Here is a 14,813-nt window from a genome sequence, read left to right on the forward strand (position 1 = left end):
GTTGCATTACCGCCACCTACTAGACTGGAGTTCAACTCCCTTATACTTCGCTTGAAAAAATAAATAAACAATTACCCTACCATCTAACACGACACACAACTTGTTATAAAAAGAAAAGAAAAAATAACACCATCCTACTCCACTATTTCAAGCTATTAGTCCTACCTCAGACCAACAACCTGAAAGGATGGGACACCACCATTGGCGAACCGTTATTCAGGGCTTTTGAGCCCCACATTTTTAGCAAATGCTTGCCTGTTTTGCATGTTATTTTGAAATTAATACGTGTCACATATCAGTTTGCAAACAGTGTAAAAAAATATATATCATTGAGTTAATAAAGCTGCATACTGCTGATACTGTGAACCATCAGATCCTCCTCTCCACCCTCTCCGAGTTGGGCATCTCCGGCGCGGCCCACGCTTGGATTGCGTCCTACCTGACAGGTCGCTCCTACCAGGTGGCGTGGCGAGAATCTGTCTCCGCACCACGTGCTCTCACCACTGGTGTCCCCCAGGGCTCTGTTCTAGGCCCTCTCCTATTCTCGCTATACACCAAGTCACTTGGCTCTGTCATATCCTCACATGGTCTCTCCTATCATTGCTATGCAGACGACACACAATTAATCTTCTCCTTTCCCCCTTCTGATAACCAGGTGGCGAATCGCATCTCTGCATGTCTGGCAGACATATCAGTGTGGATGACGGATCACCACCTCAAGCTGAACCTCGGCAAGACGGAGCTGCTCTTCCTCCCGGGGAAGGACTGCCCGTTCCATGATCTCGCCATCACGGTTGACAACTCCATTGTGTCCTCCTCCCAGAGTGCTAAGAACCTTGGCGTGATCCTGGACAACACCCTGTCGTTCTCAACTAACATCAAGGCGGTGACCCGTTCCTGTAGGTTCATGCTCTACAACATTCGCAGAGTACGACCCTGCCTCACACAGGAAGCGGCGCAGGTCCTAATCCAGGCACTTGTCATCTCCCGTCTGGATTACTGCAACTCGCTGTTGGCTGGGCTCCCTGCCTGTGCCATTAAACCCCTACAACTCATCCAGAACGCCGCAGCCCGTCTGGTGTTCAACCTTCCCAAGTTCTCTCACGTCACCCCGCTCCTCCGCTCTCTCCACTGGCTTCCAGTTGAAGCTCGCATCCGCTACAAGACCATGGTGCTTGCCTACGGAGCTGTGAGGGGAACGGCACCTCCGTACCTTCAGGCTCTGATCAGGCCCTACACCCAAACAAGGGCACTGCGTTCATCCACCTCTGGCCTGCTCGCCTCCCTACCTCTGAGGAAGTACAGCTCCCGCTCAGCCCAGTCAAAACTGTTCGCTGCTCTGGCACCCCAATGGTGGAACAAACTCCCTCACGACGCCAGGTCAGCGGAGTCAATCACCACCTTCCGGAGACACCTGAAACCCCACCTCTAAGGAATACCTAGGATAGGATAAAGTAATCCTTCTAACCCCCCCCCCCCTTAAAAGAGTTAGATGCACTATTGTAAAGTGGTTGTTCCACTGGATATCATAAGGTGAATGCACCAATTTGTAAGTCGCTCTGGATAAGAGCGTCTGCTAAATGACTTAAATGTAAATGTAAATGCATACAAACATGGTCTCTTTTTTGTTTTCTTGAGTAAGGCAGCACCAAAATGCAGGTGTTTCAGCCTAGCTCAGTGCTTTCTGTGGTGGTGGTGCAAGCCAGCAGAAAACATGGAGCGTTGCGCCGTGATTGGCTCAGTGTTTTGTCACTCATGGGGACGCTATGTCACCGCCAAGTCTAATGTTAGACCTCGAAAATAGCCCCTTGGGTGCTGCCATAGAGTTACATTAGAAGTGCCTATCCAAGAAGGTTCAAAGTCAATGGCCACAGATAAAATGACGTCAAATCACGTTATATGTACAGTAGCCTTGATTGGACTGTCAACATCATACTTTCAAAATCTTAGCTAGCAGTCATTATCATGAATCAAGTCGACAATCTACTGGCAAATCCTTTTTAATCCTTGTCATATGAAGAGAAATAATGAAGAGAAATTACAGATAAAACGTATCGGTGCTCATCAGCCATTGGACATAAACATTACACAGCAAGTTGGAAATCACAAATTCAACAATGAGTGGTTTGGAAGGAATCAGTGACAGTGTCTGTGTAGTCGCAAATCTGGGATTAGGGGGCTCTTTTCCAAGTTTAAAATGATAAACGTTCAACATTGGCCATGCTGTCAATGAAGCATGATTTGTGTCATGCTCAAAACAACTATTAACTCGGAACTGCAAAAACTTGACTTCAGCGAGTTCAAGACAAAAGGTAAATCGGGAATAAACTCCGACTGGGAAAATAAGTTTTGAACGGTCATCGAACTTGGAATTGTAAATCCGGGCTCTTTCTAGAGCTACGACGTGAAGATCAATGACGTCATCATGATTCAACCTTGTTTTTTTCAGGGTTCCCATTTGTTTTGAAAGCACCATACATCCAGAGAATGACAAAATGACTAAATTTGCCTACGAAGGACCGCGGCGCCACCTTCCTGTTCAAGTGAGCACAGCACAACAAGGTGAGTCCAAAAATTTATTGTATGCTGCTGCATAAATTATGTAATATGCCAGGGAGATATATATACTGTAGCTAAGAAAGTAATACTAAGTGTATGTTGTGTAGTAAGATGTTAGTAGCCCATGTGCCTCACCCTAATAATTTGGTCTATTTACCCCTCTTAATTTCACCTATTGTTCTGACTTGGTGGTGCACATGTAGCCCATAACCTGTTTTAGAGAAATGTAATCATCAAATATTGTAAGAGCTTTCATTTTTTGCTTCATGCCCCCTGTATTTATCCTACGGTTCTGACTTGGTGTACAGGGAGAACGGCCCATGTTCTGAATTCTGTCGCCGTACATTTCAAAAGTGCTATACAAATAGTTATATTGACTAAATCCGTCCTAGCTCGCTCATTAATGTCTTAATAGAAATTACGGATTGCCTTTTATCCGCTTGTCATCCCCTTATGCCATAGTTTGTACATCTCAATTGTCATTAGAAACCACATTTGTTTAAGCAAGTCAGCCATATCAGCTATGTTTTTTAAAAAGGCAGTAAATGAGGCTGAATGAACAGTTTCATTGCCAGACAAGGCTTTGCTGATAGCCAGGTGTAGCAGTGGTAAGATGTTGGGACTGCTGTTGGGACAGCTTTATATAGGCCCTAACAGTTTGTGGGCACCGTTTGTCAACGTTATAGTGCAATTAATGTATTGTTTAGTGTTGTGTTGTATAGTGGCTTTGCTGGCATGCGTCCCACTTTTATACTTTTTTGCCCCACCAAGATTTACATGCTAAAACCGCCACTGGACACAACCACTTAACACACCCTGTAACTCTTCTGTTTCCTCTCTGCAGCTGCCACCACAACCTCAATTTTCTGCAACTTACGTTCCATCCCTGCAGTACAGTTGATAACCATTGCTATAAATGCTAAAAATCCAATCTTACTGAAATATATATCACTTGTTGGCCTATCCCTCTGTACTGGTACAGATCTACTACTCATACCACTCCTCTCAGGATCCCTCTCCATTGACCCATCTTCCTCTACTTTCTCCACTGCCTCAGCATATGACAACTTCTGCACTTCTCTAACCCTGGAACCCTCAACCTGCCTATCTCGCACGGGACATTTCTGATCTCCAGCCCCATGGACATCCCTACAATTAGCACATACCACTACTTTCCCCAATGCTACACATTCCTTTGTCATGCCCTTCTGCACACTTCTCACACCGATGAACCTCCCTCCTACACTCTGCTGCCACATGCCCATAAGTTTGACACCTGTAACAACGTAATGTATTCGGCACAAAATCTTGTGCAGGATAACTTATATATCCTAATATCACTTTATCAGGCAAAGACTCAACATCAAAACTCAAAAGAACAGACAATGACTCTTCTGTTTTACCACTCACCTCACTCTGTCTGCGTCACACCAAACGATGAGCATCACAAACACCGGGAATCTTCCCCTTCAGTTGGTCAACTTTTACATTTTCTGCTACGTCAGTAATTACTCCTTTCAATGGCACACTTTTCTTGATGGCAAAACAATTCACGTCTTGCCCCCCATTCGTTTAACTCGGAGAGCCTTCTCCCTCTGAGCAGCAGAAACACAAACAATTATCACAAGACCACTTCTGGTTAACCTCACTGATTCCACAGCACCCAACTCTGTTTTCACCCACCCTGAAACCACAAATGGATCAGCGAAAAGGCAAGGGTCCACTTTTTCCAAACACTTCACTCCTACTGTCACAGACTCTTCTTTATCCTGACCCTCGTGCAAGCCTCGGGCTCCAAGAACTTCATCAAACCTACCACCTTCGATACTTCAACCTTATTCACTTCCATTTCTCCTCCTGTCTTCAGCTCACTCTGCTTACACTTTCTACCATTATTCTTTCACAAACCGTCTAGTTTTCCCCCGCCATTTTTAACCGACTCAAGCTCACCTTCTTCCTGCCTCTCTCTTAGACCTCCTCTGCCTCACTTTCCCCTCCATTCCTCCTCCGTATTCCAAGTATTTCTCCTTATGATAATACTGCACTTCTCCTGACATACATCTTGTTCTTGCCTTCTCAAGGGACGCCATTTAACCGTCAGTCACAATCTCCGTGCAATTAGCAGAACCCCTCCGGAAGTAGCCCTCAACAGTGCATCCCACTTATAAAGCAGCTGCTTCGTTCTGATGTTCGTCTTTATCAAAAGCTACCGCAACGCTTTTCCATTTCAAACAAGCATGCTCTTCCAACCACCGTCTCGCTTCATGCCATCACCATTTCTTTTCAAGGTTCAGTTTATGAAGTGCCACGCATATTTGGCTTATTTTCTATAATAAGAATCTCTGACAAGCTAGTTTTTTTGTGACTTTTAAATATTGCACCGATTTCAGACTTTTTTTGTGACTTGCTCCAGCAGGACCCCTCTAGATCTTTGTCATAATTCTGACATATTATTATAGCTAATATAATATAGGTATTATTCTTTCCAGCCAGCAGCTAACGTTATTACAATACACTTTTTCAACACCGTCCCCAACTTGAGTTTATCGTTAAGGTTGTAGTTTTGTCACGACAATTTTATTGTAAAGACCCTGGGTTTATAAGCGCGGAAATCGACTTTGCCGCACGAGCATGCTTTTGCGGTACGGTCGATAGCGCACCGGACCTCGGGCTAGAAGGTCGAGGGTTCGAGACCTGCTCCCTGCTGTTTCATTACATTACTTTGGAGTTTTGTTTGGCTAGCTAACTTAGCTTACAGACATGGCACAGTTCGTCAATACCGGTACAATTAGCTCGCCAGAACACACCAATGTAAGCTAACTAGTTAACGAACTAATTGTATTTGGTTACTCAAATTGTCTTTTAGTGTAAATTGATTTAGACGGCGCAGTTTAGACGGCGCAGTTTAGACAGCATAGACGTATATGGGTATTCGCTAGATGGGAAACAGTTTATGCCAAATTGACATCAAACGTTGAATGTTTTAGTTAACCCTAAGCCATTTCATAACCTTAACCTTATTCTCATAAACTAATGCGAAAAGTCAAGTCTGACAAACTGTATCCCTTCTAGCCAAAACCACGTAGACGTCATCATAGCCATAAATGGGTCCCCCAACGACAACGTGGTTGTCATAGACACGGAATCCCTATAACGTTAGAGAGTTCGCCATCTTGTAGTCGTAAAAAACAGAAATTAGTTATCTCTGATCTTTCAGCCATTCCTATGGGGGAAAATAATGGGGGTTTGCGATAAACACAGAAAATAAGGTCTGAGGTTAACACAGGCTTAGGAGATGTTATACATTTTATTTATTTTTATTTCACCTTTATTTAACCAGGTAGGCTAGTTGAGAACAAGTTCTCATTTACAACTGCGACCTGGCCAAGGTAAAGCAAAGCAGTTCGACACATACAACAACACAGAGTTACACATGGAATAAACAAACATACAGTCAATAATACTGTAGAAAAAGTCTATATACAGTGTGTGCAAATGAGGTAGGATAAGGGAGGTAAGGCAATAAATAGGCCATGGTGGCGAAGTAATTACAATATAGCAATTAAACACTGGAATGGTAGATGTTGTAATAAATGCTGTTTTTATTGACCTTAACACATAGCTATAATATTGTTATAATGGCTTCCTTATTAAAGCAGACTTTGTTGTGACACTTTGCTACACCCCACAGTTAAACACGTTCTGCCTTTAACAGATACTAACCTCACACCCACACGCAGGGGCGGATGGCTGACTCAGACCTTTCATGAGCACTGATAAGGCGGGGGGCGTTCTGACCTCGGGCGCCAGCTGCTGGTGTCGGCAACAACATCTTGTAACTGCAGAAACACACAGGCAGGCATGCCACTACACGAGCACGCACACACACACACACACACCCTTGTTTCAGGCTGGGTTTCCAAGAACAAAGAACAGTGCCAAGAACCAATGGGACATTGACACCAGCCTGGAGGGGACGGGCCTCCACTTACAACGACCAGTCAGGAGCACGAACTACCAGAATCTACCTACGTCATTCACTGTATAAAATGTACTGCACACTATGTTTCGGGGCTCTCTTCTGCTAGTTCCCTCTGAGCTAAATGAACGAGTCCGTGCACGCTTTGCAAGATATCTTTACCTCTGAATAAACTGCCTTTACTATATACCAATCCACCCTGTCCAGCGTCTTGACTTGGTCTCCCTTCTCTAGTAACGATTCATCAACAATGTGCAGAAGATGAATGTGCAAGTAGAGATACTGAGGTGCAAAGGAGCAAAATAAATAAATACAGTATGGGGATGAGGTAGTTGGATGGGCTGTTTACAGATGGGCTATGTACAGGTGCAGTGATCTGTGAGCTGCTCTGACAGCTCGTGCTTAAAGCTACTGAGGGAGATATGAGTCTCCAGCTTCAGTGATTTTTGCAGTTTGTTCCAGTCATAGGCAGCAGAGAACTGGAAGGAAAGGCAGCCAAAGGAAGAATTGGCTTTGGGGGTGACCAGTGAGATACAACTGCTGGAGCACAAGCTACTGGTGGGTGCTGCTATGGTGACCAGTGAGCTGAGATAAGGCGGGGCTTTACCTAGCAGAGACTTGTAGATGACCTGGAGCCAGTGGGTTTGGCGACGAGTATGAAGCGAGTGCCAGCCAACGAGAGCGTACAGGTCGCAGTGGTGGGTAGTATATGGGGCTTTGGTGACAAAACAGATGGCACTTTGATAGACTGCATCCAATTTGTTGAGTAGAGTGTTGGAGGCTATTTTGTAAATGACATCGCCGAAGTCGAGGATCAGTAGGATGGTCAGTTTTACGAGGGTATGTTTGGCAACATGAGTGAAGGATGCTTTGATGCGAAATAGGAAGCCGATTCTAGATTTAATTTTGGATTGGAGATGCTTAATGTGAGTCTGGAAGGAGAGTTTACAGTCTAACCAGACACCTAGGTATTTGTAGTTGTCCACATATTCTAAGTCAGAACCGTCCAGAGTAGTGATGCTGGACGGGCGGGCAGGTGCGGGCAGCGATCGGTTGAAGAGCATTTCGTTTTACTTGCATTTAAGAGCAGTTGGAGGCCACGGAAGGAGAGTTGTATGGCATTGAAGCTCGTCTGGAGGTTAGTTAACACAGTTTCCAAAGAAGGGCCAGAGGTATATAGAATGGTGTCATCTGCGTAGAGGTGGATCAGAAAATCAAAAATCACCAGCAGCAAGAGCGACATCATTGATGTACAGTCGTGGCCAAAAGTTTTGAGAATGACACAAATATTAAATTCCACAAAGTTCGCTGCTTCAGTGTCTAGATATTTTTGTCAGATGTTACTATGGAATACTGAAGTATAATTACAAGCATTTCATAAGTGTCAAAGGCTTTTATTGACAATTACATGAAGTTGATACAAAGAGTCAATATTTGCCGTGTTGACCCTTCTTTTTCAAGACCTCTGCAATCCGCCCTGGCATGCTGTCAATTAACTTCTGGGCCACATCCTAACTGATGGCAGCCCATTCTTGCATAATCAATGCTTGGAGTTTGTCAGAATTTGTGGGTTTTTGTTTGTCCACCCGCCTCTTGAGGATTGACCACCAGTTCTCAATGGGATTAAGATCTGGGGAGTTTCCTGGCCATGGACCCAAAATATCGATGTTTTGTTCCCCGAGCCACTTAGTTTGCCTTATGGCAAGGTGCTCCATCATGCTGGAAAAGGCATTGTTCGTCACCAAACTGTTCCTGGTTGGTTGGGAGAAGTTGCTCTCGGAGGATGTGTTGGTACCATTCTTTATTAATGACTGTGGCTGTGAAGCAACCCCACACATGAATGGTCTCAGGATGCTTTACTGTTGGCATGACACAGGACTGATGGTAGCGCTCACCAGAAAAGCTTTTTTCCGGATGCCCCAAACAATCAGAAACGGGATTCATCAGAGAAAATGACTTTACCCCAGTCCTCAGCAATCCAATCCCTGTACCTTTTGCAGAATATCAGTCTGTCCCTGATGTTTTTCCTGAAGAGAAGTGGCTTCTTTGCTGCCCTTCTTGACAGCAGGCCATCCTCCAAAAGTCTTCGCCTCACTGTGCGTGCAGATGCACTCACACCTGCCTGCTGCCATTCCTGAGCAAGCTCTCGACTGGTGGTGCCCCGATCCCGCAGCTGAATCAACTTTAGGAGACTGTCCTGGCACTTGCTGGACTTTCTTGGGCGCCCTGAAGCCTTCATCACAACAATTGAACCGCTCTCCTTGAAGTTTTTGATGATCTGATAAATGGTTGATTTAGGTGCAATCTTACTGGCAGCAATATCCTTGACTGTGAAGACCTTTTTGTGCAAAGCAATGATGACGGCACGTGTTTCCTTGCAGGTAACCATGGTTGACAGAGGAAGAACAATGATTCCAAGCACCACCCTCCTTTTGAAGCTTCCAGTCTGTTATTCGAACTCAATCAGCATGACAGAGTGATCTCCAGCCTTGTCCTCATCAACACTCACACCTGTGTTAACGAGAGAATCACTGACATGTTGTCAGCTGGTCCTTTTGTGGCAGGGCTGAAATGCAGTGGAAATGTTTTTGGGGGATTCAGTTCATTTGCATGGCAAAGGGGGACTTTGCAATTAATTGCAATTCATCTGATCACTCTTCATAACATTCTGGAGTATATGCAAATTGCCATCATACAAACTGAGGCAGCAGACTTTGTTAAGATTAATATTTGTGTCATTCTTAAAACTTTTGGCCACGGCTGTATACAGAGAAGAGAGTCGGCCCGAGAATTGAACCCTGTGGCACCCCCACAGAAACTGCCAGAGGTCCGGACAACAGGCACTCCAATTTGACACACTGAACTCTATCAGAGAAGTAGTTGGTGAACCAGGCGAGGCAATCATTTGAGAAACCAAGGCTGTTGAGTCTGCCGATAAGAATGTGGTGATTGACAGAGTCGAAAGCCTTGGACAGGTCGATGAATACGGCTGCACAGTAATGTCTCTTATCGATGGCGGTTATGATATTGGTTAGAACCTTGAGCGTGGCTGAGGTGCACCCATGACCAGCTCTGAAACCAGATTGCATAGCGGAGAAGGTACGGTGGGATTCGAAATGGTCGGTAATCTGTTTGTTAACTTGGCTTTCGAAGGCAGGGTAGGATAGATATAGGTCTGTAGCAGTTTGGGTCTAGAGTGTCTCCTCCTTTTGAAGAGGGGGATGACCGCAGCAGCTTTCCAATCTTTGGGAACCTAAGACGATACGAAAGAGAGGTTGAACAGGCTAGTAATAGGGGTTGCAACAATTTCGGCAGATAATTTTAGAAAGAGAGGGTGCAGATTGTCTAACCCGGCTGATTTGTAGGGGGTCCAGATTTTGCATCTCTTTCAGAACATCAGCTAACGTGATTTGGGTGAAGGAGAAATGGGGGAGGCTTGGGTGAGTTGCTGTGGGGGGTGCAGGGCTGTTGACCGGGGTAGGGGTAGCCAGGTAGAAAGCATGGCCAGCCGTAGAAAAATGCTTATTGAAATTCTCAATTATAGTGGATTTATCGGTGGTGTGTTTCCTAGCCTCAGTGCAGTGGGCAGCTGGGAGGAGGTGCTCTTATTCTCCATGGACTTCAGTGTCTCAGAACTTTTTTGATTTTTTGCTACAGGATACAAATTTCTGCTTGAAAAAGCTAGCCTTAGCTTTCCTAACTGCCTGTATATATTGGTTCTTAACTTCCCTGAAAAGTTGCATATCACGGGGGCTATTCGATGCTAATGCAGAACGCCACAGGATGTTTTTGTGCTGGTCAAGGGCAGGCAGGTCTGTAGAGAACCAAGGGCTATTTCTGTTGCTGGTTCTACATTTTTTGAATGGGGCATGCTTATTTAAGATGGCGAGGAATGCACTTTTAAAGAATAACCAGGCATCCTCTACTGACGGGATGAGGTCAATATCCATCCAGGATACCCGGGCCAGGTCGAGCAAAGGCAAGTATGAGTAGCTGCAGGCACTCCTATATGGTGACCAGAGTATGACCGAGTGAGTGTCTTGAAAGGAGTGGTTTATGGAAAGCGAATCAGCTAATTGGGCAGATTTGTTGCCACTTAACACCGTTTTGCATGGCTGATTGGGCTCCATTGCTTAGTTAAATAAAGGTTAAATAAAAAATATATACAGTGTATATATATATATTTGACGTGTCGATAAGCCGGTTATGCTACGGTGACCAATGCACTGGGTGGTAAATCAATGTGCCTGCCAACTTGGAAGTGTTTTCTACTCGGTATCATGGTCGTGTTGCTGGCAGTAGCTAACGTGGCCAATATTTTATCTCTCACATGATTTTATTTAAAGTAGGACAACAATGGGACACAGTGCCATTCGCTCCCCCGGCAACGGAGTGGGAAGTATGTACCTCGTAGCCAATATCAAGGTGAAAGCTGCACACGCATACAACGCATGAAGTACACCCATCATCTCTTACTTTTAATAAAAAATGGTCCGTTTTATAACCTAAAATGTAAAAAAAAGTTGTGTAAAACTAACAGTGAAATACTAAACTCAGACTTATTCTCTGTCTTAAAAACAGAAGTTCAAACTCTCGGCGTATAGTAGGTCAATGTATGGTAGTTGAGTGGTAAAAAAAATTAAACACTGCTCAATCAAAACCGTCTAACACAGGGTTTCCCAAACTCGGTGCACATTTAGATTTTTTCCCCTAACACTACACAGGTGATCAAAACTTGATGATTAGTTGATTATTTTAAACAGCTATGTAGTGCAAGGGCAAAACCAGGCCTCTGACCTCCTCCTTATAGGTCTCATCGTTGTCGGTGACCAGGCCTACCACCGTTGTGTCGTTGACAAACTTAATGATGGTGTTGGAGTCGTGCTTGGCCACGCAGTCATGGGTGAACAGGGAGTACAGGATGATATTAAGCACGCACTCTTGAGGGGCCCCCGTGTTGAGGATCAGCGTGGCAGATGTGTTGTTGCCTACCCTTACCACCTGGGGGCGGCCCGTCAGGAAGTCCAGGATCCAGTTGCAGAGGGAGGTGATTAGTCCCAGGGTCCTTAGGTTAGTGATGAGCTTTGAGGGCACTATGGTGTTGAACGCTGTGCTGTAGTCAATAAACAGCATTCTCACGTAGGTGTTCCTTTTGTCCATGTGGGAAAGGGCAGTGTGGAGTGCAATAGAAATTGCATCATCTGTGGATCTGTTGGGGTGGCATGCAAATTGGAGTGGGTCTAGGGTTTCTGGGATGATGGTGTTGTTGTGAGCCATGACCAGCCTTTCAAAGCACTTCATGGCTATAGATGTGAGTGCTACGGTTCGGTAGTCATTTAGGTAGGTTACCTTGGTGTTCTTGGGCACAGGGACTATGGTGGTCTGCATGAAACATGTAGGTATTACAGACTGCCAGGGACAGGTTGAAAATGTCAGTGAAGACACTTGCCAATTGGTCAGCGCATGCTCGGAGTACATGTCCTGGTAATCCGTCTGGCCCTGCTGCCTTGTGAATGTTGACCTGTTTAAAGGCTACGGCTACGGCGAGCATGATCACACTGTCGTCCAGAACAACTGGTGCTCTCATGCATGCTTCAGTGTTGCATACCTCGAAGCGCGCATCAAAGTCATTTAGCTCGTCTGGTAGGCTTGTGTCACTAGGCAGCTCGCGGCTGGGCTTCCCTTTGTAGTCCGTAATAGTTTGCAAGCCCTGCCACATCCGACGAGTGTCGGAGCCCGTGTAGTAGGATTCAATCTTAGTCCTGTATTAACGCTTTGCCTGTTTGATGGTTTGTCTGAGGGCATAGCAGGATTTCTTATAAGCGTCCGGGTTAGTGTCCCGCTCCTTGAAAGTGGCAGCTCTACCCTTTAGCTCAGTGCGGATGATGCCTGTAATCCATGGCTTCTGATTGGGGTTGTACGTAAGGTCAATGTGGGGACAACGTCATCGATGCACTTATTGATGAAGCCGGTGACTGATGTGGTATAATCCTCAATGCCATCGGATGAGTCCCGGAACATATTCCAGTCTGTGCTAACAAAAACGGTCCTGTAGCTTAGCATCTGCATCATCTGACCACTTCCATATTGAGCAAGTGACTGGAACTTCCTGCTTTAGTTTTTGCTTGTAAGCAGGAATCAGAAGGATTGAAGTATGGTCAGATTTGCCAAAATGAGGGCGAGGGAGAGCTTTGTATGCGTCTCTGTGTGTGGAGTAAAGGTGGTCTAGAGTTTCTTTCTTCCTCTGTTGCACATGTAACATGCTGGTAGAAATGAGGTAAAAACGTATTGAAGTTTCTCTGCATTAAAGTCCCCGGCCACTAGGAGCACCCGCCTCTGGATGATCATTTTCTTGTTCGCTTATGGCTTTATACAGCTCGTTGATTGCGGACTTAGTGCCAGCTACGACATCCACTCCTTTCCACACGCCCACTACTTTCCTTTTGACACACCCACTTGCCCATACTCCGGTCGCCATATGGAGTACCACAGTATGAGTCATATTACCTATAAAACGTAGCGGTCAAACAAGGAAATAATTTTTCCAACATTCATTTTTTCCATAGGGGATTTTAGAAACAGTTAAAATAAGGTCTGTGTTTCGTGTAGGCTTACGCTGGCGTGACATTTTGATAACTGTGTAAATCTCTCTGACAAGGTGACTTTTATCAATATATTTATCAACTTCAGGGCAAAGTTGGGCTGTTCACAGGCTGCAACATTTACCGACAGTTGGGACCTAAACTAGTCAAGTAGGATGTAGTAGAAAACCTATGAAGATTAACCCCTTGATGTTCAACAAACTGCTTACTAAGCTGGGTGTGTGTGGTAGCTGGCGTTTCATGGACATGTTAGGTCTGGACGAGGAGGATTTGTCGTCTGTACCGATTCCATGCGGCACCGTCATTCTGCGGTTCCTGCTAATGGAACAGCATGAGTTGTTCCGGGAAGAGCAGGAAGAGGAAGGAGAGCTGGTGTTTGGGGGTCTGACTGTTTTCTTCCTGAGAAACAAAGTGGTCAACTCCTGTGGCACCGTAGCTCTGCTGCACGCAGTCGGCAAAACCTCCACCCACATGGTAGTACCATGGTGACTCGCCTGTGAAGAAGGTGGACGAGACATATTGGATGACCCCCCTTAACAAAGCTGCCCACCTAGAGATGAACCAGGCCACCAGAGAGGCCTATTATGACGTGGTAGCACAGGGCCAATGCCGGGTTGAAGCAGATCACGTCAACTTCCATTTAACTACCTTTATCAAGGTGAACAGAATACTTGCTGGATCCTAGGATGGAGGGGCCAGTGAACCATGGAGACACCCAGGACAACTCCTTAATCTGGGATGCGGCGCATGTTTGTCAGGAGTTTGTAGAAAGAGAGGAGGGGGAGGGCCACTTCTCTGCTATGGCCTTCTGTTGCTCCAAGAAGGCACACACATAGTCTAAAGCACAAACAAACAGAAACTCAAACAACAAGCTCCCGCGCTCAGGTCTGTTCAACGCTGGTCCGACCAATCTGAATCCACGCTTCAAGACTGCTTCGATCACGCGGATTGGAATATGTTCCGCATCGCGTCCAACAACAATATTGACGAATATGCTGATTCGGTGAGCGAGTTCATTAGGAAGTGCATTGACGATGTCGTACCCACAGCAACGATAAAAACATTCCCAAACCAGAAACCGTGGATTGACGGCAGCATTCGCGTGAAACTGAAAGCGCGAACCACTGCTTTTAACCAGGGCAAGGTGACCGGAAGCATGACCGAATACAAACAGTGTAGCTATTCTCTCCGCAAGGCAATCAAACAGGCTAAGTCTCAGTACAGAGACAAAATCGAGTCGAAATTCAACAGCTCAGACACAAGAGGTATGTGGCAGGGTCTACAGTCAATCACGGATTACAAAAAGAAAACCAGCCCCGTCGAGGACCAGGATGTCTTGCTCCCAGACAGGCTAAACAACTTTTTTGCCCGCTTTGAGGACAATACAGTGCCACTGACACGGCCCCCTACCAAAACCTGCGGGCTCTCCTTCACTGCAGCCGAGGTGAGTAAAACATTTAAACGTGTTAACCCTCGCAAGGCTGCAGGCCCAGACGGCATTCCCAGCCGCGTCCTCAGAGCATGCGCAGACCAGCTGGCTGGTGTGTTTACGGACATATTCAATCAATCCTTATCCCAGTCTGCTGTTCCCACATGCTTCAAGAGGGCCACCATTGTTCCTGTTCCCAAGAAAGCTAAGGTAACTGAGCTAAACGACTACCGCCCCGTAGCAC

The 14,813-nt window shown here is 45.7% G+C and overlaps 1 pseudogene; it reads left to right on the forward strand.

Annotated features, from left to right (window-relative positions):
* The first annotated feature begins 13,311 nt into the window (after window positions 1-13,311).
* LOC139584087 (ubiquitin carboxyl-terminal hydrolase isozyme L1 pseudogene) lies at window positions 13,312-13,976 on the forward strand (annotated as a pseudogene).
* The last annotated feature ends 837 nt before the right edge of the window (window positions 13,977-14,813 follow it).

Source organism: Salvelinus alpinus, chromosome 9, assembly GCF_045679555.1.
Source record: "Salvelinus alpinus chromosome 9, SLU_Salpinus.1, whole genome shotgun sequence".
NCBI lineage: Eukaryota > Metazoa > Chordata > Actinopteri > Salmoniformes > Salmonidae > Salvelinus > Salvelinus alpinus.